The sequence below is a fragment of the Danio aesculapii genome, chromosome 3, assembly GCF_903798145.1.
Source record: "Danio aesculapii chromosome 3, fDanAes4.1, whole genome shotgun sequence".
In the NCBI taxonomy this organism is placed as follows: Eukaryota; Metazoa; Chordata; class Actinopteri; order Cypriniformes; family Danionidae; genus Danio; species Danio aesculapii.
The window spans coordinates 43190886-43213629 of record NC_079437.1 but is presented as its reverse complement, the minus strand read 5'-3'; the positions used below and the strand labels follow the sequence as shown (position 1 = coordinate 43213629).

At 35.9% G+C, this 22744-nt stretch overlaps 1 pseudogene; it reads right to left on the bottom strand.

The window, feature by feature from the left end:
* The window catches only part of LOC130221515 (dedicator of cytokinesis protein 7-like), a 128455-nt pseudogene that overhangs the window by 47390 nt on the left and 58321 nt on the right, over nucleotides 1–22744 (bottom strand).

The window sequence follows — 22744 nt, the reverse complement described above, 5'->3', positions numbered from 1 at the left end:
GTGGGTGAACACAGAAGAATGGTGGTGATGATGACAATGAAGATGATGATGAAGATTGGAAGATAGAAAGATCAAGGAAAACAAAATAGAAGATGAGGCAATGCTTGCTGGATGCATTAAAGCAGATCCTTTTACAAAAACAAAACAACGAAACTCTACCCCAGCTGAGTCAGATTTAATAAAGAGTCATGTGGTCATTAATGCATAATAAACCGTGACAGGTTGATTAAAGACTTGTGTAATCCTGAAAGGGGTTATTTTGCGGTTAGCTGACTGATAACAATCAGTTGATTGTACACTATCTGGTTTATTATAAGATCTATGCATAAATAAATTGATCCCACTTTAAATTAGGTGGCCTTAACTAATATGTCCTTATAATGAAATTAATAATTTTCTACAATGTACTTGCATTAATACATGTTTTACATTGTATTTATGATTGATTAAATGCCTGCATGTAATTATATCTGTAATTACTTTCTGTAATTACATTTGTAATTACACTGTTGACCATCACTTACATCTTAATTCTGTCCCTAACTTTACCCATATCCTATCACAAGAGCACCAGAAGTGTTCTGCAATACACTATGAACAAAGTAAGTCCATTGTATTTGATTCTTCATGCTTTGGTGAGAATTATTCTTTAACTATTTAACATTGTTATGCTTTCTGCTTAGCTGTGATATTTTCATGTTTCTTATAGAACTGTAATTTCCCCCCACATATTAAACCAATTATTAGCAAATAACAATTTATCAAAGTTAAACTCATTTTTAAACAACAGATTGAAACAACTGACCCTTCAAACTATTTACAAGTACAAACAAGTACTGTTTAAATAAGTAGTTAATGATGACAAAAGTTATTTCATAAAAACAAAAAATATAGATCTCAAGCAAGTTTGGCCTGATTGACAGGCAGAAGAAGCACAGCAGACAAAGCAGAGAGAGATGAGCTGATGATGAGAAGAGTACACAACCTTCTACACAAATCCTCCCACACACAATGAGATATACAAAACAGAGACAAATGGACAGAAGCAAAGCTGGCAAAAGGTTACAGTGCATGATTACTGAAGTGATGAAATGGTACAGAGCAAGACTTGTTAGCATGTAAAGATTGAGAGTAAGGGGAGGTAATGTTAGGGTTAGAAGTTTAGTACAATAATATGTAATGTCAAAGTTTAATGTTCAAGACAGTAACAGGTAATAAACAATGGCTTTGTTGTGAATTTACTATATGCTCAAGACTAAAATACTGCATAAATCATTTGCGGCTAAAACACCATTTCCATCTTGTGCTCAAGAGAATAAAAATGGCTACTTCTTGGGAAACTAGAGTAAAATATGAATATTAAAAATGATTGCTACTAAAACTGGGAAACTCCGTTTTGCTCAGTAGTAAATAAGTTTTACCTTGGATGACATACAGCAACAAACGCTGTCATGTCATCCTGCATTTGGAGGTAGTGCCTAATTTTGCAGGACTAAGAGGAGGCAGTTGTAGGATATAATTATATAATAATATATAATTATATTTTAATCCAGAATCAAACAAAAAGTGCTTCAGGGGATATTGATTTGTCATTGCTCTTTGGATAAGTGATTTATAAAGATAAACAAAAACTCCAAGGCACTCTGTGCAAAAAGTCATTATTAACATGTTAATAAAGGCTTTTAATGTTTCACTTACTTTTCAGTTTAGTTCACTGGTTAGTCTAGTTATTATCTAATCCAATCCAATTGTCTGTTGGAAATGGGAAAAACCTTTTTGATGAGCATCAAGGCATTTATTCGATAAATGTGTTTCCATTGTAGTTTATGCACATTTTTCTTATCGAAAAAAAGTTTATCCTATTCAATTGTACAGCTTGCAGAATCTTTTCATCAGCATTTTAAGAATTTAAAAGAATCTTGCTCTTCCATCCAGCTTTTTAAATACAATATTCTGAAATGTGCATCAAAATATGTGGATGAAAACACACAGTAACATGAAATGTTAAAGTTGAGACCTCAACAAGTAACTTTTGAGGTAACGGTTTGCTTAACCATTAATGTAATGGTAAAAAGTTTGAGACAGAAGTAATGTAATGCTAAGGGTTTGAGACTGTGACATGTTATGTTGTGGTTAAAGGAATAGTTCACCCCAAAAATTAAATTTACTAACTATTTATTGATCCTCAAGTGATAATAAAACCTTTATGAGTTTCTTTCTTCCAGTAAACATAAAAGAAGATATTTTGAAGAAAGCTGAACACCTGCAACCATTGACTTCCATAGTAGGAATACCAAATACCATGGAAGTCAATGGTGGTTGTGTTCAACAAAAAAGACAATCACAAAGGTTTGGAACAAGTAAAGGGTTAGGGTAAAGGATAGAGTAAATGATGGGATAAAATAAATGATGACAGAATTTTCTTTTTTTTAGTGAGTTATCCCTTTAAATGTATGAGAGAGTAATAAAAAGAAATGTTAGGGTTTAGGTTTTGACAGTATCAGGTTATGATGGTTTGTACATTTTTAGAAAATAAATGGTATTAATAATAACATCAAATAAAAAACACACATCAAATAAAAGATATTTTAATGAATAATGTTATGCTGATGGGGTGATGCAGAATGGTACAGTAGAGTGTATGGTTTGAGGCAGTAGAGCGGGACATTAGGTTATAGGGTTTAATCGGCACCTGCTTGAGCTCACAGCTGGAGTTGGGGTTCCGGCGGAGCACGGCCCTCGAGCCCCCTGGAGCGTAAGCAGAGTTTACCCAGGAATGAGAGCGGTCTATTCCCTGCTCATCCACCGACGACACATAACACACAGCATAGGGCAACACGGGGGAGGGCACAACAGCCACACACAGGCGTCGCAGGGAGGAGACAAAGCGCAGTAACAAGAATTATTTGAGAAGAGGGTGGGAAGAAGCGGGGAGGAGGCAGTAGCACACAGTAAAAACACAGTACAGACATAAGCAGAGCGATCAACAGCTAGTGCAGGAAACACCGCACAGGCTTACCCATCACTCCAACAAACAACATCAAAAGCAGAACTGCATATTACTATTTAATCAGTTAATCCAGTTGCTTCCTGAATCAAGTCAAAAAGGACATTTTTAGCATTTAATAACACTTTAGCTTAAAGAAATTAAAATAAAAATGTTTAGATGCTAGTTTCAGTCTGTTAGTTTAAAGGATATTAGCTAGTGTGCTCCAAAACAGTGACAACAGTCACATTTAGAAGAGATAAAACTGATATAAACATCCAAAGCTTGTAGTTCAACTAAATCGATCAATGATTTTTTTTCACGTCACCTCATACTTCAGTTTCTCAAATGTTTACCAATCAAATGCTCTCTAGTATCTGACATGCCCCTTCCCCTTCAAGATGCTTCTCATTTGCTTTTCATTTAATGTGCTTGATCTCAACCACACTCGTTGGCAGAGCTGTGATAAAACAAAACACTACTGGCTGTTTTTTAAAGGGGAGGGGCTACTTTATGTCCCACCCTTTCCTCATTTTTCTGTTGAGATTGTCAAACATTGAATAAAAAAATGCACATTTCAAAGCACTTTATGGGACCTTTAAGCACAAACAGTCACTATTAACTAGTGTTAACTTTTTACCTGCCTATCACTGGGATATTGGGTGTTTATTTGTACTTCTCAAGAACAAATACTGCATACATCCCTAATCCTATCCCAACCCAACTACTACCTATAAATAGGCAGTGAATTAAGAGTTTACACTGGCTAAAAGTTATAGTTAACGACTTATTAATAATGACAACTGTACCCTAAAGGGGACCTATTAATAATGTTTTGCAAGATTCCTAAAACCCTTAATGTCATTAGAGTGTGTATGAGAAGTTTCAGCTCAAAATACCCCACAAATAATGTTTTATAACTATTTGAAACTGCCCCTTTTAAGCTTTGATGTTTTACTGAGTGTCACTTTCAATTCGAATGAGATTGTGGTCTTTTCAAAAAGAGCGAAGCTACAAACACCTACACATCAGCATAGTGGCAGATTCAAAACAGGACTAACGATATCTCTATGAAAAACTTAAAATGTCAAAAGTTGATCATGGTGTGAAACACTAATGGTGGACGGCTGCTTCTTACTCAGAGCTGTTTATGCTAATAAGGGAGAACTCATCACTAATAGGAAGGACTTTTCCCCTCCGATGACACATACAAAGGGAGAACGTCAATCAAAGTGTTTCAGCAGACTGTTTGATTATAAAAAACAGAATTAATTCATTTTTAACATTAAAGGCTGGCTATATTCACACACTGTTGCCACACATCTGTGTCTGAACCCTTATAAAAGTAATTTTTGCATAATAGGTCCCCTTTAAAAGAAATTGCAATCAATTACACATACACTCACATACTTACTATATGTTTATGATTTTATTTTGCACTTTTCAGTGCATTTTCTCCTTAAGGCATAACTGACAAAGCAAATGCTGTTAACTAACCCACACTCAGGTAATCCAAGGTGTAGTTGCCTTTTATCATTGGTATAATATTACAGAAAAGTTTTAGCTGAAACTGTGGTCTTTGGTGGTTCATAAAATGTAAGGCATTGGTTGTACACTATATCAATAAAGTGTTTAGTTTTTTAAAAACACTAAGAATGTTAAGAATGAGCCACTAAGAATGGTTCTAATGACATTTTTCTACAGGAGGAAAACGCAAACTACTTCCAAACACTTCAAATATAGTCTGTGTTAGTAAATGCAAGATTATTTATGAAATCCAGGCATAAAACTGTATGGCAACGCTTCAAATGTTCAATATGTCAGATTCTGGAGTGCACTACAGGTCTAAAGAAAATTAGAAATGATCAATTATCTTAAATAAAATAAATCCATTTATAGATATGGTAAATAAGTAATAATAATATAATTTCACTCACCTAGGAAATGGAGGCCACGTGAATGGTTTGTGAGCACAATTAAGTGCACACAGCATGCCATATTATCTAATAATTGTAAGAAATAATTCCAATAGGCAGTTGACTGTGTAAAGCCACATAAAACAACACAAAAATACGATGTATATGCTAATCAGTCAGAATCAGCTGAGGTGAAGTGACAGCGACCAGCGAGACCTAGCTGTCTTTCAAGTGGCCACACCCTTAATTAAGCACTTAATAAAAACGAAACGGATGAGTTATAAAAAAATTCACCCCCTCACAGTTGTCATGAAGGGTAATATTAGCTATATGAACCAAAATCGTTCTTTGTACCAGGCTGTAAACATCTTTTTTCTGTTGTAAAGTTGGCCATTTTAACATTGGGGTCAGCAGAAATGTTATGGGGTGACTAGATACGGATACGCGGCCGGCTGGAAGTGCGATATGCACATTAATATAGCAGCATTTTTAATGACACTGTACAACAATAATTAATATTTTTAAAGTACTGTGACGATTGAGTTTAGGGTTGGGGTGGCGGTAGGTGTTAAAAAATACAATTTATTGTTTATGCTATTTAACAGATAGCATAAATAAAACTCGGTGCAACTCCTGCTTTTACAGTTCTGTGACTGTTGGGTTTAGGATTGGGGGTAGGCATTAATAAAATACAATAAATGAGAAAATTAATAAAGAATATAAATAATTTTCAATAACTACCGGCCGCAACCATATTCAATCTAGCAACAACCCTGTTATGGAGCCAAGACTAGCAGAATTTGGATGAATTGCAGTTTCAGTTACTTCCGTATTAGCTTCACGAGGTAGAGCAGGAGGTTGCCGCTTGGTAGTGACTATACTAGAGCAAGAATAACAGTGTTGGCTTGGTTACTGCTGTAAGGAAAGCAGTGAAGTCAAATCTTGCAGGATTTAACTGATTCCATAAACTACACAGCATCCCAATATTCGCAGATTAAATTCAGCATAAAAATGTAATAAAAAATTATACAAAATTGAACACCTTTTAAAATAGAATTTAAGATTTTTAAATACTTTAAGGGTCTTAAATTTCTCTAAATTGATTTAACAACTTTTAATACTTTTTAGGACCCCGTGGACAAGCTGTTGTAGCTGCTGTAACTTGAACAACCAATCAAAAGGCAGAGAAGCAACCGCTCACCTTGCTGCCGATGATCCTCTGCACCTCCTCATCAGGGGTGGCGGGGGTAGAGGCCAGGTCAGGGTTAGAGTTACTAATGCTCTTGGAGCGGGACAGCAGCAGGGCACTGGGTCTTGATGTGGCCCTAGAAAGCGTGGCATAGTGTATGGGCAGATCATATGATGCACCTCCCACTGAAAGAGGAAGAGGGACAAAATCGGTGTATAAACTTAAATGATCATCTTGCTATTAAGGTCAAATGAGTGCTTAAATGCATATGGACCAGTTACTCATAACACAAATAAAAAAACAGAGTAATGAATCAGCGTAGTGTTCTAACAACAAAACTGTATCTCTAAGGCACAATTTCAAGATATTAAAAAAAATCTTGTTGTCATCGTATTTCCAAAACACAGATAATTTTAGTTCCTTCCTAGAAACAGGTTTTGTATAATGTCTCTCAGCTTTCTGTGATTTTTGGGCTGTATTTCTATCTCACCAGCAGGGGGAGACACAGGCTCTGTTGTGGGCAGATGGAAGCCGTAGTGGATGTAGGAGGACAGCAGATTGTTGCGGCCATGATGGTCCTGGTTTCCTTCCAAGTTCTTATGGATCTGGTTTACCAGCAGGGCCATGGCTTCAAACGCAGCACGGCCAAGATTTACTGCATTCGGAGGAAAGAGGGGAAATTAATTAGACAAAGAAACACCAGAAAAGATATGTGTGTAAAAAGAAAATGTCCTTATTTATAATCTCAAAATAATAATAATAACATCAACAAAAAAATCTTTAGGATGTTCTTTTTTATGAGATTAATATCCAACATGACTTCTATCTATAATTATGTTTTTCTTAATTCACTAGTATAAAAGCATTTCATCATAATGTTTACTGTAGCAGTGCACACAAACAGAAACAGCATGCAAACAATGCACATATTTAAAAACACCTGACATCACAATGAAAATTGGTGTCTATGACAAGCATAGCTTTTAAGATTGATTTTCACAATGTACTTTTTGCAAATATCTTGAAACTATTGGTGTGATATAGATGTCTTTCAATAACATATGAATATATATACAATATATAACTGTTCTTTCAACAATATATGAACTGACATTATCAATAAGTCGCTTCTTTTGCAACCAAACAAAAACACATCTTCAGTGTCCAAAAACATTCACTGGGTTATGATTTTTTTTATATTTTCCATAAATTATAAAGTTGATTAACATTAAACAAGCCAGAATGCTGTTTTCCCAAATAATATTAAATTCAGTTCAATTCTAGTGTATTTGTATAGCCCTTTTCACAATAATTATTGCTTCAAAGCAGCTTTACAAGAGATGCACATTATTGCATTACAATCAAAATCAGAAAAGTTAAGGTTATTAGTTACCATAACTTTATTAGTTACTAATAACTTTAATTAATTAACTAGTATCTAATAGCTTTTAACAGTTATTTTTTTTTATAATTAATAATTAAAATTAGTTATTATTATCAGGGCTTGACTATAACTTTTCACTGTGGCTAGTAGATTTCCAACATTACTAGCCACTCGCCATTTTCACTAGCCACAATATTGTGGTTGGGAAATATATATTTTATTTGCATAAATTTGACTGACGTGCTAAAATTACTTGATTGAGATTTTGTGTTGTGTCCACATGCCTCCTCATTCATTTCACTTTTTGTGTGTGTTGTGTATAAGCGTGCTCAATGTGCATGAGCAAATTGGTTGTGCCGTATTGCAATAACTTTTTATTTCACAGGACCTTTCAGGGCTCAAAATTAAGGATTTACCAAATTTATCTCTGACCACACCAAAAATAAATAAATTATTATTTATTTAGTAGCCACAAATTTTAAATAATGTGTCAAAACAAACAAAACTTAGCTGTATACATGTGTTTTTTTGACTTAACAAAACTTTCCTTAAAAAAAAAGACATTTAAAAAAAAGAACTATTGTCTAAAATATGCACAGTAATCTGTTGCAGATCACCAGTTAACTACACATAAATGAAGACTTAATTGTAAAGGATGATAATTAAACCATATTAACTAAAATAACTGCAAGCAAAAGAAAACAGGTGAAAACACACACAGTTAAAGTTAGGCCTGTTGATAATCTGTTTAAAGAATGATTAAAGCGAAAGCAATGTGGGTGCACGATCACCGCTTTTTGTCCAGTTTATTTTTAAAAAGAACTGATTGCACCAGTTCCGTTTCCTCTAGGCACGGTTGCTTTGCGCAAGTAAACGGGAGAGCTCACGCTGTTTAACAGTCACGTGCATCACATCACCTGTGCGCGTGAGTGATCATTCTCTCATTCGGTATTCACCTGCTTTCTTTTGCTTGTGCAAACAATTCGTTTTGTCAGTCATGCAGCTTCTCGATTTTAAGATCACATTTACACGAATATGGTGTCATTATTGGTTACTGTCGAAGCTTGCTTTTAAGAAAACTACAATTAAAAAAAGTTTTTTCAACCAGCCAAAGTGACTAGTGGGAGTGTATGTCTAACCTAGGGTTTCTCAACCGGTGGGCCGCAGCCCACTAGTAGGCCTGTGATACTGCAGGTGGGCCGTGAGTTTAAAATTAACTCTCAATCTTATACTATAATTTTTGGATTGCATTATAATATGCTAAATTAAAATGATTGAAGTAATACACTTTCTCCTGTTCTCTGATTGATTACTTACTGATTGAACTAGGCGCAAAAACAGCCTCATGATCACGTCAGCAACTAGTATACTATGCATGAACTATGCGTGAATTGAAAGTCTCTCTTTGTGTATTTTTGTGTGAACTATTTAATATATCCACATAGTTGTTCAAATTAATGCCCTGTAAGTGTTTTATAACAGACGCGCACCCATACAGGAGGATCTAGTGAGGCTCAATGGTGTTTCTGCCATAGAATGTAAAATAAACCTGAATATGAGCTTCAGACGCGCTCTTGCAGGAACGTGCACTGATCCTGTCAGTGATCTCCCAATAATATCCAGCTGCAAGCTCAACCACCATCAGATCGACGCGTTTTAACAGATTTGGAGTGTTTTGCTGTATTTTACAATTGTCGGGATTTTTGAATAGTAGATATTTAATATTAGATATTTAGTCAGTCCAGTTTAAAGCAGAAGCTGGTCTTTTGAAATATACCTGTTAACCTGTGGTTCTCTTTGAATCTGTGTATGTATAAAAATAAAAATAAAATTATATATAATATAGTTTTAGTTAATTAATTAAATTATATATATATTTTTTTAAAATGCTGATATTAGAAAATAATAGAAGGCACATCAAATGTATAATATATATTTGTTATAATAAAATAAAATAAAATAAAATAAAATAATATAATATAATATAATATAATATAATATAATATAATATAATATAATATAATATTTGTTAATAAATAAAGGTTTAAATTAGCATTTCATACAAGCATTTTAGAGAAAATGTCAGACAGGTGGGCCTTCAAAAATTGTTTAGAGAAAGAAGGCCCTGCAGTGAAAAAGGTTGAGTACCCCTAGTCTAACCCACCACAGCTAAATTCTACCTGCATTTGGCGGGTTGGTGGGTGTTAATGTCAAGCCTTGATTATTATTATTATTATTATTATTATTATTGTTGTTATTAACATTTTAGAATTTTAAAAGTTAATGTATATAAACAATTAACTAAATATAAGCACACGGATGTATTACAAAATGTGATACTGATGTTATACAACAGTTTCAACAAACCAAAAATCTAATAGTGAGTGAGGTTTTTTTTTTTAGATATAATAGTGTTTTTTTCCTGTTCCGCCAATGAAAATATTTCCAAACAGAACATTTGTGCATCTCAGTGCAACACCACTATGAATTAATCTGTTTTGGAATGAATCAAATCTTTGATTCAATGATAAATTAATAGAAGACATTAACTTTCCTTTTTTTTTTAAAGGGGTGGTCCACTACGATATCATATTTTAAACTTTAGTGTATGTGTAATGTAGCTGTGTGAACATAAACAACATCTCTGAATGTAAAAAGTTCAAAGTTCAATGCAAAGGGAGACATTGGCTTTTACAGAGTTAGCTTAGCAAAGCCTACAGTGAACAAAGTTTGGGGACTACAAAATAAACATCCGGGTTAATGATGTCATAAACCCTTCAGGTTACGAGCATACACCCAGCACAGCAGAGGGGTGTGGTCAGATGCGCTGTAATGTTATAGTAGAAATGCTTCCTAGTGACATGGAGCCAATTCACGAATCACAGCACATTATGTTAGCTGACCAATCAGAGCCTCTTGAGGGCGGGCTTTGGATGAACTAGGAAATATAGTCGTTTTCATGTTAGCTGAGTAGCTGTATACAACTTAAGTAAGATATATGGAACAATAACATGATTTTTTACAAGTGAAGCATGAGCACATATTGCTTAGCATCTTATAAACACGACCAAGCCTTAAAAATACACTCTGGACCACCCTTTAAACGAATCAGCCATTTTAAATAAATTTTTCAGGGTTACAACTTAAAAATTTTAATTAGTTGTTTTTTTGGTCAGTATGGCACTTATTCTTAAGAATTTTTTGGAACAAGATTTCTGTGAATGTGGCCCAGCTCCAGTCTCACTAACCGATCTGTCCTGCTATGACAGGTGGGTGCACGATCAGTAATATGAGTTTGCTCATCAGCTGATGCAGAAAGCGAACACAGGTGTCCAGCAGTGCTCCCTTCAGAGCCGCCATGCTAGCCTTCAGCTCCGCCTCCACATTGGACTCTGTGATGATCACATCCTTCAGTCTGAAGGGGAAAGAGTACTCCTCCAGAACATACACCAGCGTGAAGAACTTGTCCAGGTGCGGATCCTACACACAACAGGCGAGAAAAAAAAAAAAAAGTATGTAACTGAGCATACATGTAAAGGCAATTTTCACAGGTCCCTAATATCCATTCATTCATTCATTTTCTTTTCGGGTTAGTCCCTTTATTAATCTGGGGTCACCGCAACGGAATCAACCGCCAACTTATGCAGCATATGTTTTACGCAGCGGATGCCCTTCCAGCTGCAACCCATCACCGGGAAACATCCAAAACTCAGTCCTGGAGCGTCGGTGTCCTGCACGGTTTAGCTCCAACTTCCTTCAACACACTTGCCTGGAAGTTTTAATATACCTTGAAAGAGCTTAATTAGCTGGTTCAGGTGTGTTTAATTGGGGTTGAAACTAAAATCTGCAGGACACCAGCCCTCCATGAACAAGTTAGGGCACCCCTGGTATGGATAAACTGAAAAAAATAAATAAAAATTTAATTTTGGATGCACTTGGCCTAAAGCAAAAACACTGTATAATTATTTTCTATTAAATTAAATTATATAAAATGTAAGACTACTTTACATTTTACTTAAGTTAGAGTATATGGAGAAAGAAACACAAGCTAATAAAATTACCACATTTTATGAACATTTTATGGTCAAATGTTGCCGACAGAGAAAGAGTCAAGAGGTGTCCTTTTACCAGTGTTCCCATGACAGCACAGCAGCACTATTGCAAGCAGCAGGAACAAGTATAAAAGATAGAAATGTCCTGTCAGGTTGTAGAATTAGCTTTCTGGTGAGCAGTTCATGCATAGATAAGTATATGTGTATGTGAGTGGAATATAGACAGAGAACAATATTGGATCATACAAGCTAGTAGGCGTGGGATGATAACCGTTTTGAAGGTATACCGCGGTTAGGAATTTTCTGCTATACCGTTCCTATGGTATGTGTAAGAATTATTTTTTTTTAGCTTTTAGGACAACACTATCTCCAGCAGAAAAGATATACAAAGATGCCATTTTAAATTGTAAAGAAATCTGTGTTTTAGAAACTAATGAAGACAGCAGAAGTCAATAATTTATTTGAATTAGACATGCTCATTTCAGTTTATTTTACCAACCGACAACCACAGCTCGTTAACCGAATATTAACCATTAACAGAGAAATATTTCAATATTGTTTAAGAAAAAAATTGACGTGTCTATTTTGTGACACATTAAATATTTTTAAATACTTATTATACTTATATATTAAAAAAGTAGAACAGCATACAGAACATCTTTACGCACCTGCAGTGTTTCCAACAGAATAGAAAAAAAGAATAAACTAAATAAAAATAATAAAATAACAGGCCTGCTCTAGATATTTTTTACTTAAATGACAAATTTAGATCAAAACGAAAACACTGACTGAATCCTTTTTAAGAACCGCCATGGGTTGTTTTTCCAATAATGTTTTTTTTTTCTTCCATCAACTAAAAATATCAGGCTTTTAAAATTGATCGCTCCACTGAAAATATACATTTAATTAATGATTCGTTGTTATTATTATGTCACAAAACCCTGTTAACATTTTAATAGAAGTCATTAGTTTAAAGATTATGTCATAATGACTTATTTCCCCTGTCTCACTAGCGGTTTATGTGTGCGCGCTACCAGTGCGTTTGGCTCGTATGTTGACTTTTTGTAAAGTATAGGCTACTACAGCATATAACCATTTTTTTTGTTTACATATGATATTGCATTAACTTACATACATGTTTTATAAGCTATAAATTGAAAGCTTCATTATGAAAAATTCAAGAAAATCATTGGATTTGTTTGATTCATAGATTATTTTAAAAATTGATATTATATAAGAACTATAAATAACAAATTTTCCAAATGGAAAAAAAGGTTGGTTTGTTGGTTGTACATTAAATCATCAATAGGTTATTTATTAAGTTTATGACGCGGCTCCAGGCAGCATGAGGCAATAGCATCTGCGCTGCGTCAACTCGTCTGTGTCAAACTGTGACCAGAAATATTCTTCTTTCATTTTGCTTCTTCGACAAAATACATCTGTAGGCACGTGTGGTTGCACGTGTTACCATCCTGCAGGTTAACAACTATTTGTTGCACATCAGGGGCCGATCACGCTTTTCCGTTCCAAAAATGCGAGGTGCACTGCACTGCCTTTTATGTTGACAAGAAAAAAAGAAGCGCGGTGCTTTTTTTTATGTCACTATAGGAAAAGACTGAATCAGCTGGTCTATTGTGCGCGCATATTGCTGTCCATGTATTTATAATTGTAATATATAATAACATTGTGATATTCATGATTTGTAAAGTAATACAGCTCTGGATAACTTGACACTGCGATCATTAAAAGTTATCCGTCGTCCTGACAACACAAACACTGCAGGCACCTCTGCTTTCATTGATTGAAGAATAAAAAAGACGCAACTGACGTAACGCGCTTTTCCGCTCAGGGTTGAGTTTTATTTTAACTGCGAGCACACAGCACGCAACAGCATAACATGAGGCGCGCAGGGCGCATAAACAGCACGCAAAACACTCGTGGCCGTTAGTAAACCATTTAAAAATTGCCCTTCTCAATGCAAAAAGTGTGTTCACTGTGATCAGCCCCTTATGCAGCCAAACCTTAAAAATATATAAAATAATATTTTTTAATCTTTTAACTGATACCATTAATCGGTTACAAACGCACCATTTCAGTTAACGGTTAATCGGATATTTTGAGCATCCATAATTTGAATTATTCAGCCTAACATGTTTACTGCTCCAAAATATTTAAAATGTTTCTCAAAATAAAAAAAAATATTGTGTTCATAAGGGGAAAAAGCTTTTGTTTTTTACACAGACATTTTAAAAGAATATATTTTAAAAATATAACGGTCAAACCGTGATATTTTTATCCAAGGTTATCATATTGTCAGAATCTCAAACTGACCTATGCCTACAAGCTAGTCAGTGGCTTGCTACGCTGGTGTTGCGCTTTGGTGACTATGGCCTTGAGCCACAGCATAGCCTTTTTTCAGCTCATTTTTCTCTTTTACCCAAAAACCAGCAGCTGACAATTTGATGCATTCCTAAATGATGGACATGCAGACAACTTGTGTCAAGTGTGTGTCCATGTGAGCAAATAGTTTTTGATACTGTACATTTTATTTTCTTGCCAAATGTGGATAATATGCATATTAAGGAAAACCTGTTGAATGTGAAAAGACTGGAATATCTAATCAATTCCATGCGTGTTCCATAAAAAAGGTCAGGAGAGGTTTTCTTCAATGTCGAACATATTAGTAATTTATTGGATTCGATTAAATTCGATTGAATTCGATTAAAAAAAATCTGCTATCCTCAATGCAATGCAAGAGTTACATTCAGGAGGTGCGCAACAATTTTCATTTTCTGATTCGAGCTTTTATAGGTGGAGTTTAGTGCAATTTGGTCATTCTCCATTCCTTCATTGGCCACACCCAAGATATTTACTCAAGACTGTCAAGAAGTCTATTTTATAAACATGACGTATTCACAAAACTAAAGCTGAAATGTGTATATACCAAATAATAAATAAAAAAACTAACTTGATGGGTGAAAGTGCACAATAAGGAAACATATTAACTTAAATATTGGCTTAACTGAACCACTTTAAATCATATGAGCCATAATCATTATTAAAGATCCCATGAAAGTTTTTTTAGATGTTAGTATCAGTATTATTCTTGTTTTAAGATATCTGTAAGCTAGTGTGCCCCAAAACAGTGACAAAATTCACATTTAGAAGACAAAACTGATAAACATGTAAAGCTTATAGTTTGTCACTTCTGTCCAAATGGATCAACAGTTTTATTTACGTCACCACATACTTCAGATTTGTCATCACATCATAACCAATCAAATACTTTCTAGTATCTGAAATGTCCCATCCCCTTCTAAACACCTCTCATTTGCTTTTCATTTGATGCACTTATGCTCAACCACTCTCACTGGCAGAGTGGTAATAAAACAAAACAATATTGGCTGTTTTTTAAAAGGGGAGGAGCTACACTACGTCCCACCCTCTCATCGTGTTTTGGTTGAGATTATGTCAAACATCAAAAAAATTTTCAAATGCACTTCACGAGATCTTTAAATAATTATTCTTGTGTATGTTCACTTTTAAGAAGGTTTCTATGCAAAATTTAGACCCTTGGACATGTTAAAGGCTTATGCAATTCAGATATTATCCCACTTCACTAGTCTTCACCCCACATGGATACAATTTCAGTATTTGTGGGTTACATGTATAAGCTTAATGCATTGATTGATAGGCTAATCTATTTAAGATTATCATGTAATCTAATGCAGCATGATGGCGCAGTGGGCAGCGCTCTAGCCTTACAGCAAGAAGGTCGCTGGTTCGAGCCTTGGCTGGGTCAGTTGGCATTTTTGTGTGGAGTTTGCGTGTTCTACCCATGTTCGTGTGGGTTTCCTCCGGGTGCTCCGGTTTCCCCCCCAGTCCAAAGACATGTGGTATAGGTGAATTGGCGAGGCTCAATTGTCTGTAATGTATGTGTGTGAATGAGAGTGTTTCCCAGTGATGGGTTGCAGCTGGAAGGGCATCCGGTGTTTAAAACATATGCTGGATAAGTTGCCGGTTCATTCCGCTGTGGCGACCCCAGATTAATAAAGGGACTAAGGCAAAAAGAAAATGAATGAATGTAATCTAATGTTGCACATAATGGACATGTCACAACACCGCAAAGTCATATAGTAATTCCTTAAAGCTTAGTAGCGGAAACTTTTTAATAATTTCATGGTGTGGCCAATTATTTTTCCCCACAAACATGTTGTATGTTTTGTGCATAGGACACATGAACCTCAAACAAAAAAACATGTACATTAATAATGTCACAGCTTAACCAACAGTCAATAAACTGTGTGGATTTAAAGCACTATCAAAAACTGATAAATTAATCATTTATTAACTATTGGCATTCCTAGAGCACAACGCCTAAAAATGTCAGCCATGACTTTTTTTTTTTTGAGGTAAATGTCAAAAAAGTCATTACCTGTGTGTGAACCGATGAGGCTGCCTTCACCTCAACATTAAAGACCCCTTTGTGATTGTCCACCCATTTCATCCCTGGTAGCTGGACCTGAAACACACACAAACACAGGCCTAAAAACATATTCACATTCCTGTTCAGATATCAAAGCCAAGCACATATTGCAACTCACTAAATAATTACCTGTTAAACCATAGTTTGTATTGACTTACTTTTTTGGGGATTTGTTTAAACATAATATATTTGGATTAGAATCTGGGTTCACATTCCTGCTGAATTTAAAGCGGCTCAGCATATTAATGTGCCTATTGGCATTTCAGAGTTCAATCAGGTTGTGCCAGAGTGAATCTACAAATCCTACCATGACTTAAAATTGCTCATACATATTATTAATTACATAAAGTGGCACTTGCCTATTGGGTTTAACTGAATAGCTAAAAGACAGGCAATTTTCATGAGTATTAATTAAGACATGTGACTGGACGCACAGAGATGTCAAAGGGAGGTCTTACTTGAAATATCACATTACTTGCACGTTATTTTATGTTGGACAGAATATTACTGCGGTAAATGTAACAATTTAGTATTTTTAATACAGCATAATTTTAGTTGTTATGTAGTCCATTAATTTTAACTACTCATAATTTATATTTCAACTCAACTGATACAGATAAATTTGATACAGTGAGATTACAGAACAGGATTGTCTTGAGGCACAAGGCTGAGGAAAGTTACATTTCTGCTGCTCTGAAAGTTCATCCATAAGTGGAAGATGTTTAGAACCACCAGGACTCTTCCTAGAGCTGTCCAGCCATCTAAGCTGAGTGATCGGGGGAAAAGGGCCTTAGTCAGGGAGGTGATCAATAACCCGATGGTCACTGTGTCTGAGCTCTAGCGTTCTTGTGTAGAGAGAGGAGAACCTTACAGAAAGACAACCATCTGTGCAGCGATCCACCAATCAGCAGCTGTTTTTAAGCAGCAGGAACTGGAAGACTAGTCAGGATAGAGGGAAAGATGAATACAGCAATGTACAGAGACATCCTGAATGAAAACCTGCTTCAGAGTGCTCTTGACTTCAGACTGGGGCTATGGTTTATCCTCCAGCAGGACAATGACCCAAAGCACACCACCAAAATATCAATGGAGTGGCTTCACAACAACACGGTGAATGTCCTTGAGTGGCCCAGCCAGAGCCCAAACCGAAATCCTATTGAACATATGCGGAGAGATCTGAAAATGGCTGTACACAGTCGCTTCCCATCCAACCTGATAGAGCTTGAGAGGTACTGCAAAGAGGAATGGGCAAAATTCCCAAAGACAGGTGTGCCAAGCTTGTGGCATCACATTCAAAAAGACTTGATGCTGTAATTGCTGCCAAAGGTGCATCAACAAAGTATTGAGCAAAGGCTGTAAATACTTATGTACATGTGATTTTTCAGTTTTTTTTTTTTTTTTATAAATTTGCAACAATTTAAAAAAATTTGAACACATTTTACACATTGTTATTATGGGGTATTGTGTGTAGAATTTTGAGTAAATAAATGAATTTAGTCCATTATGGAATAAGGCAGTTAAATAAAAAAATGTGGAAAAAGTGAAGCACGATGAATACTTTCCGGATGCACTGTATAATCTAATGAGAATTAGTTGGCATGTTGATGCAATGTAACTTAAATTCAACAAACGGACCATCAAAATCAAGTGTGACCTTTTATTCTAACATATTCATTACAAAATGTTAAAAACATGAATTAGTTAATATGATTAAAGTAATGTTTTTTATTTATTTTTAAATATTATTAAATAAATTAGCAGGTTAGCCATGGCAACTTTAATGTAATACAGTTTGATCACAGCCATCAATCAGGTTTAGTCTTCGGCCCTTCATAAGAAAAAGTTTGGGCACCCCGATCTAGAGCTACTTCATGGGACTCGACATTTGTAAACACTCGCAACAACGGGTTTGCACGGCTCTCGGTCCCACCCACACACATTTGTCTGATGTATAAAATCATTCATGGTCTGCCATCTCCACCTCTCTCTAAAGATAAGAAACACCACACACAGAGCAACACGAGGGGCAGCCCGAGGAGACTGTATTGTCCCACTCCCAAAAAGTGGCTTTGGTCAGGGTACCTTTTCAGTTACAGCTGCACAGAAGTGGAACCCTGGCAGCATCAGAGAAATAACCTCTTTCAATATGTTCAAAAAACATTTAGAAATCTGGTTTATAATGCATCAGATGTGTCATCATTCGTATTAGCAAGATACCACTTGTGCCTGCCATCTTAAATGATTTGTTGTTTAAATGTGTTTCAACTATTCTTATTTTATTCTTCTATTATATAATGTTTGTGTTTTAGTTTAATTTGTACATATACATTGTTTATTAAGATTTACATAACTATGTCTATTTTAGTGTTCCTTAACTATGATTGATTGAATGTATAATTTTTGTATTATTTTTTAGTTCACAATTTTAACATCTGTCCAAGGACAACAGATGACAAGGATCAAGGACAAGCCTTTTGGTTAATTCTGGTGCATTCGCAGCAATGCTAATTAATGTACACGGTCCCTGCCAAATAAACAAATAAATAAAATAAACACTCAGCACAGCTACCGAGCTACAAAGCTGACCAATCACAGACCTTGTGCTACATGCGTAGTTAAATTTTTTGAGAGGTGCGCATTGGTGTCAGCCACAGCGAAGGCTATGTGACCGCACGGAGGCTGCGCCGGAGCATACTCGTGCGCTTGACGCAGAAATATAAATCAGCCTTTAGATGTCAAAAACTATTTTATAAATTGATGTGCAAAGTTATACGTGTTTAAAACAAAAAAAGCTTCTGGGGCTCTCTATTTTTTGATATACATGATAATGTATGCAAAGTGGCAAACCACCGCAGTAGGAAAAATTATCCCTTTTTCATCTTGTTCACCTTGTTCATCTTGTTCAATGTTTATGCAAGTAAAATTAAAGTACAGCATATTCATCAAGTACCTAATTTAAAAATATGATTACAAAGCTCTAACCTTAAAAAAGTAAAAAAATATATATATCTTATTTAAAAAACAAAACAATAACATTTATCCCTGGGGCCTGTACCATAAATCACAATCCCAAGATTAATGCAAACTAAACTGATACTTAACTATCTAATCCAGCTTCATGACACAGGCCTATGACTATGATGAATGTCTTACGTCAGGAGTGAGGACTGAGTAGCTGGGTGGAGGTTTCTCCACAGACACAGGCAGACTGAAGGAGCCAGTGCGCAGACGGCCGTGCTGCATGAGGGGGATCCACTGCAGAGACAAACATGAACTCTCATTAACCCCACATCATCTACTCAAGCCCACGAGTACTTCACAAACATCAGCATACTGGATTCAAGCACATGATTCAGTTACTTTAAAGCAATGTTGGCACAATTCTGGAATTTCTAACATCCATGCAATACCTTAAAAAATACTCAATGCTAGGGGTGGGCGATATGGCCTAAATATTGAAAATGTCTTTCAGCAAAGATCCCAAGTTAAGGTTTTATCATGATTCTTTGTGTTGGTTTGACTACTTTACAAGTTGTCTGAGTAGTACAGCCAAACTAATATCCTTATTTTAAAGCCTAACAAGGCAACAAAATATCAGGTAAAGAAGAATATTTTTCATATTTTTTTATGACAAACATAAAACAAAGATTAATAAATTAACATAATATAAAATAAACAGCGGATTATATTTTTGCTCCAGTAGGTGTATTTATCAGTAGCATTACATTTTTAAGTATAACATTTTTTTGTTGCTTTGCTAGTGTTATGTTAGCCTGAGGACTGTGTATAGTATAGTGTGTCATATTAAAGTGATATTCACACAAGTCTCTTTATTTTAATTCCTGATGTTAAAATAGGATCCAAACCCTAGAAACTCGTATAAAAAGATCTGTTACAACTCTCTGTGATCAGCTGCACCTCAAGTTTTACAAGTTAAAAATGTTTTTAAAACAGTGCATTTTTGTATTAAAGTAAAATTGCTATGTAATTCATAACCGCTTGAACTTTGGAATGCAGCGATATGTGAAACTTGTCGCACCAGCTTGCATCTGCATGCGTATGAATGGAAGTCTACGGGGCAAAAAGTGCAGAGTGACCGCAGCTTTACGCCCGATTCACACAGTCCTTCAGCGTCAACGATTGACAGAGGGCATGTCTGAAGTTTGGGCTGACACGATCGTCATAACAGCGTCATTCAATGAAATTAGTCAGCAATCGGCTACTGTCTGAGCTGGTGTATTTGCATACAGCAATCTGATTGGCTGACGCTTCCGTTGGCGCTTGAAAAGTTGAGAAAGTCCCAACTTCAGCAGCAAGCAATGCCACTGAAATGGCGCCGACGGGCTCACAATTCAGTTTGGCAATGCTTGACGTCACCCATTTAAAGTGAATGGAAAGCGTTGACGCAGACACCTCGTGTCAATGGCCCGTTAGTGTTAGGTTTAGGAGTATGGATTAGAAATAAATTACATTTGTCAACAAAAGTGATGTTTCAGGATTAACATGGATGTTATTAATCCAACATTGCATCCTACTTGGCTCAACCCATAACGAGACAGATGTGCAGAATTGCAACTGATAGAATCTGATCTGTAGCACAATGCTGCAATTTGTCTTCAAACACAGATTGTGTGGACATTTTATATAAAAAATGATCATCTCGCACACCCCCACTTCACAGAGTCCCCCACTTCACAGAGCATAAGGATGTGCTACTGTATCCAGCAGGGATAGTGAGTGACGTGTGAGCCCTCTTCAGGAGGTGAGTGTTTCATCAGGCAGCCTGTGGGACAGCGTGCATCTGAAGAGAACGAGAGGAAGTGAGGGGGTCTCTCCTCACCGTGTAGCCCACGGGTGTCTCCAGCAGGGTGTTCTGCTTGGGCTGGCAGCTGATGTGATAGAAGGTGAAGAGCAGGTGGTGGTTGTCGGTGAGGTTGGCGGGGATCTTCATCTTCACCTCCTCATAGAACTCGGGGGACCTGCGGAGGTGGAAAGACGGAACTGAAAAACACTGCTGCCAAGGGGGAGAAGACATACTAGGAGGACTCAGGAAATAGTAAGCATATTTCTTTTTTTTCTTGTCCTTAACTTGTTTTAATGTAATAAATTGCTTAACTTATGCATCTTGTTAGTAAACAATCTTTAAAAAGTAAAATATATTTACAATTTAGATGTAAACTGAAATAAAAATATGTTTTTTTTGCCTATCAATAACATCTTTTTTGGCAATGTTTTTAGCAATTAATAATTTTGGAAAATTCCCAAAATGTACTGTCATTTTGAAATTATATTTAAACTTTCAAACAATTCTATACAAAAACATACACTCACCGGCTACTTTATAAGTTACACCTTACTAGTACCGGGTTGGACCCCCTTTTGCCTTCAGAACTACCATAATTATTTGTGGCATAGATTCAACAAGGTACTGGAAATATTCTTTCGAGATTTTGACAGCATTACGCAGTTGCTGCAGATTTGTCGGCTGCACATCCCTGATGACAATCTCCCGTTTCACCATATCCCAAATGTGCTCTATTGGATTGAGTACTGATGACTGTGGAGGCCATTTGAGTACAGTGAACTTATTGTCATGTTCAAGAAACCAGTCTGATAAAATTCCCGCTTTATGACATGGCGTGTTATCCTGCTGGAAGTAGCCATCAGAAGATGGGAACACTGTGGTCATAAAGGGATGAACATGGTAGGCTGTGGTGTTGACACGATGCTCAATTGGTACTAATGGGCCCAGAGTGTGCCAAGAAAATATCCCCCACACCATTAAACCACCACCAGCAGCCTGAAATGTTGGTACAAGGCAGGATGGATACATGCTTTTGTTGATGCCAAATTCGGATCCTACCATCTGAATGTCGCAGCAGAAATCAAGACAGGCCAGTCAACGTTTTTCCAATCTTCTATTGTCCAATTTTGGTGAGTCCGCGAGTGGTTATTTGAGTTGCTGTTTCCTTTCTATCAGCTGGAACCAGTCTGGCCATTCTCCTCTGACCTCTGGCATCAACAAGGCGTTTGCGCTCACAGAACTGTTGCTCACTGGATATTTTCTCTTTTTCTGACCATTCTCTGTAAACCCTAAAGATAGTTGTGCGTGAAAATCCCAGTAGATCAGCAGTTTATGAAATACCCTGACCAGCCCGTCTGGTACCAACAACCATGCCACATTAAAAGTCACTTAAATCTTCTTTCTTCCCCATGATGCTCAGATTGAACTGCAGCAGATCGTCTTGACTATGTCTACATGCCTAAATACATTGAGTTGCTGCCATGTGATTGGCTGATTAGAAATTTGCGTTAACGAGCAGTTGGACAAGTGTACCTAAAAAAGTGGCCGATGAGTGTACATTCAAGATGTAAATAGAATCATATTTTTTTTCTCTCAATAACCTGAAAAATTTATATCAAAATAATACTATTAATATTATTACTATAGTAATCAAACATACTTAAAATGGTAGAAAAACATACATCATATCAAGTTTTAATTAAAATCATAACTTTGGTCACACTTTATTTTAATGTACCGTTCATGTCATTAAAAATCCATTAACTTAGACTTTTAGCTCAATAAACTACTAATTAGCTGCTTAATAATGGTTATTAAGGTAGGGTTTATGTATTGGGTTGGATTAGAGAAGTAAAATAAGATCATAATTATAAGCGTTAATAAACAATTAATATCTTAATAAAAGGCTGGGCAGGTAATAAGCCAT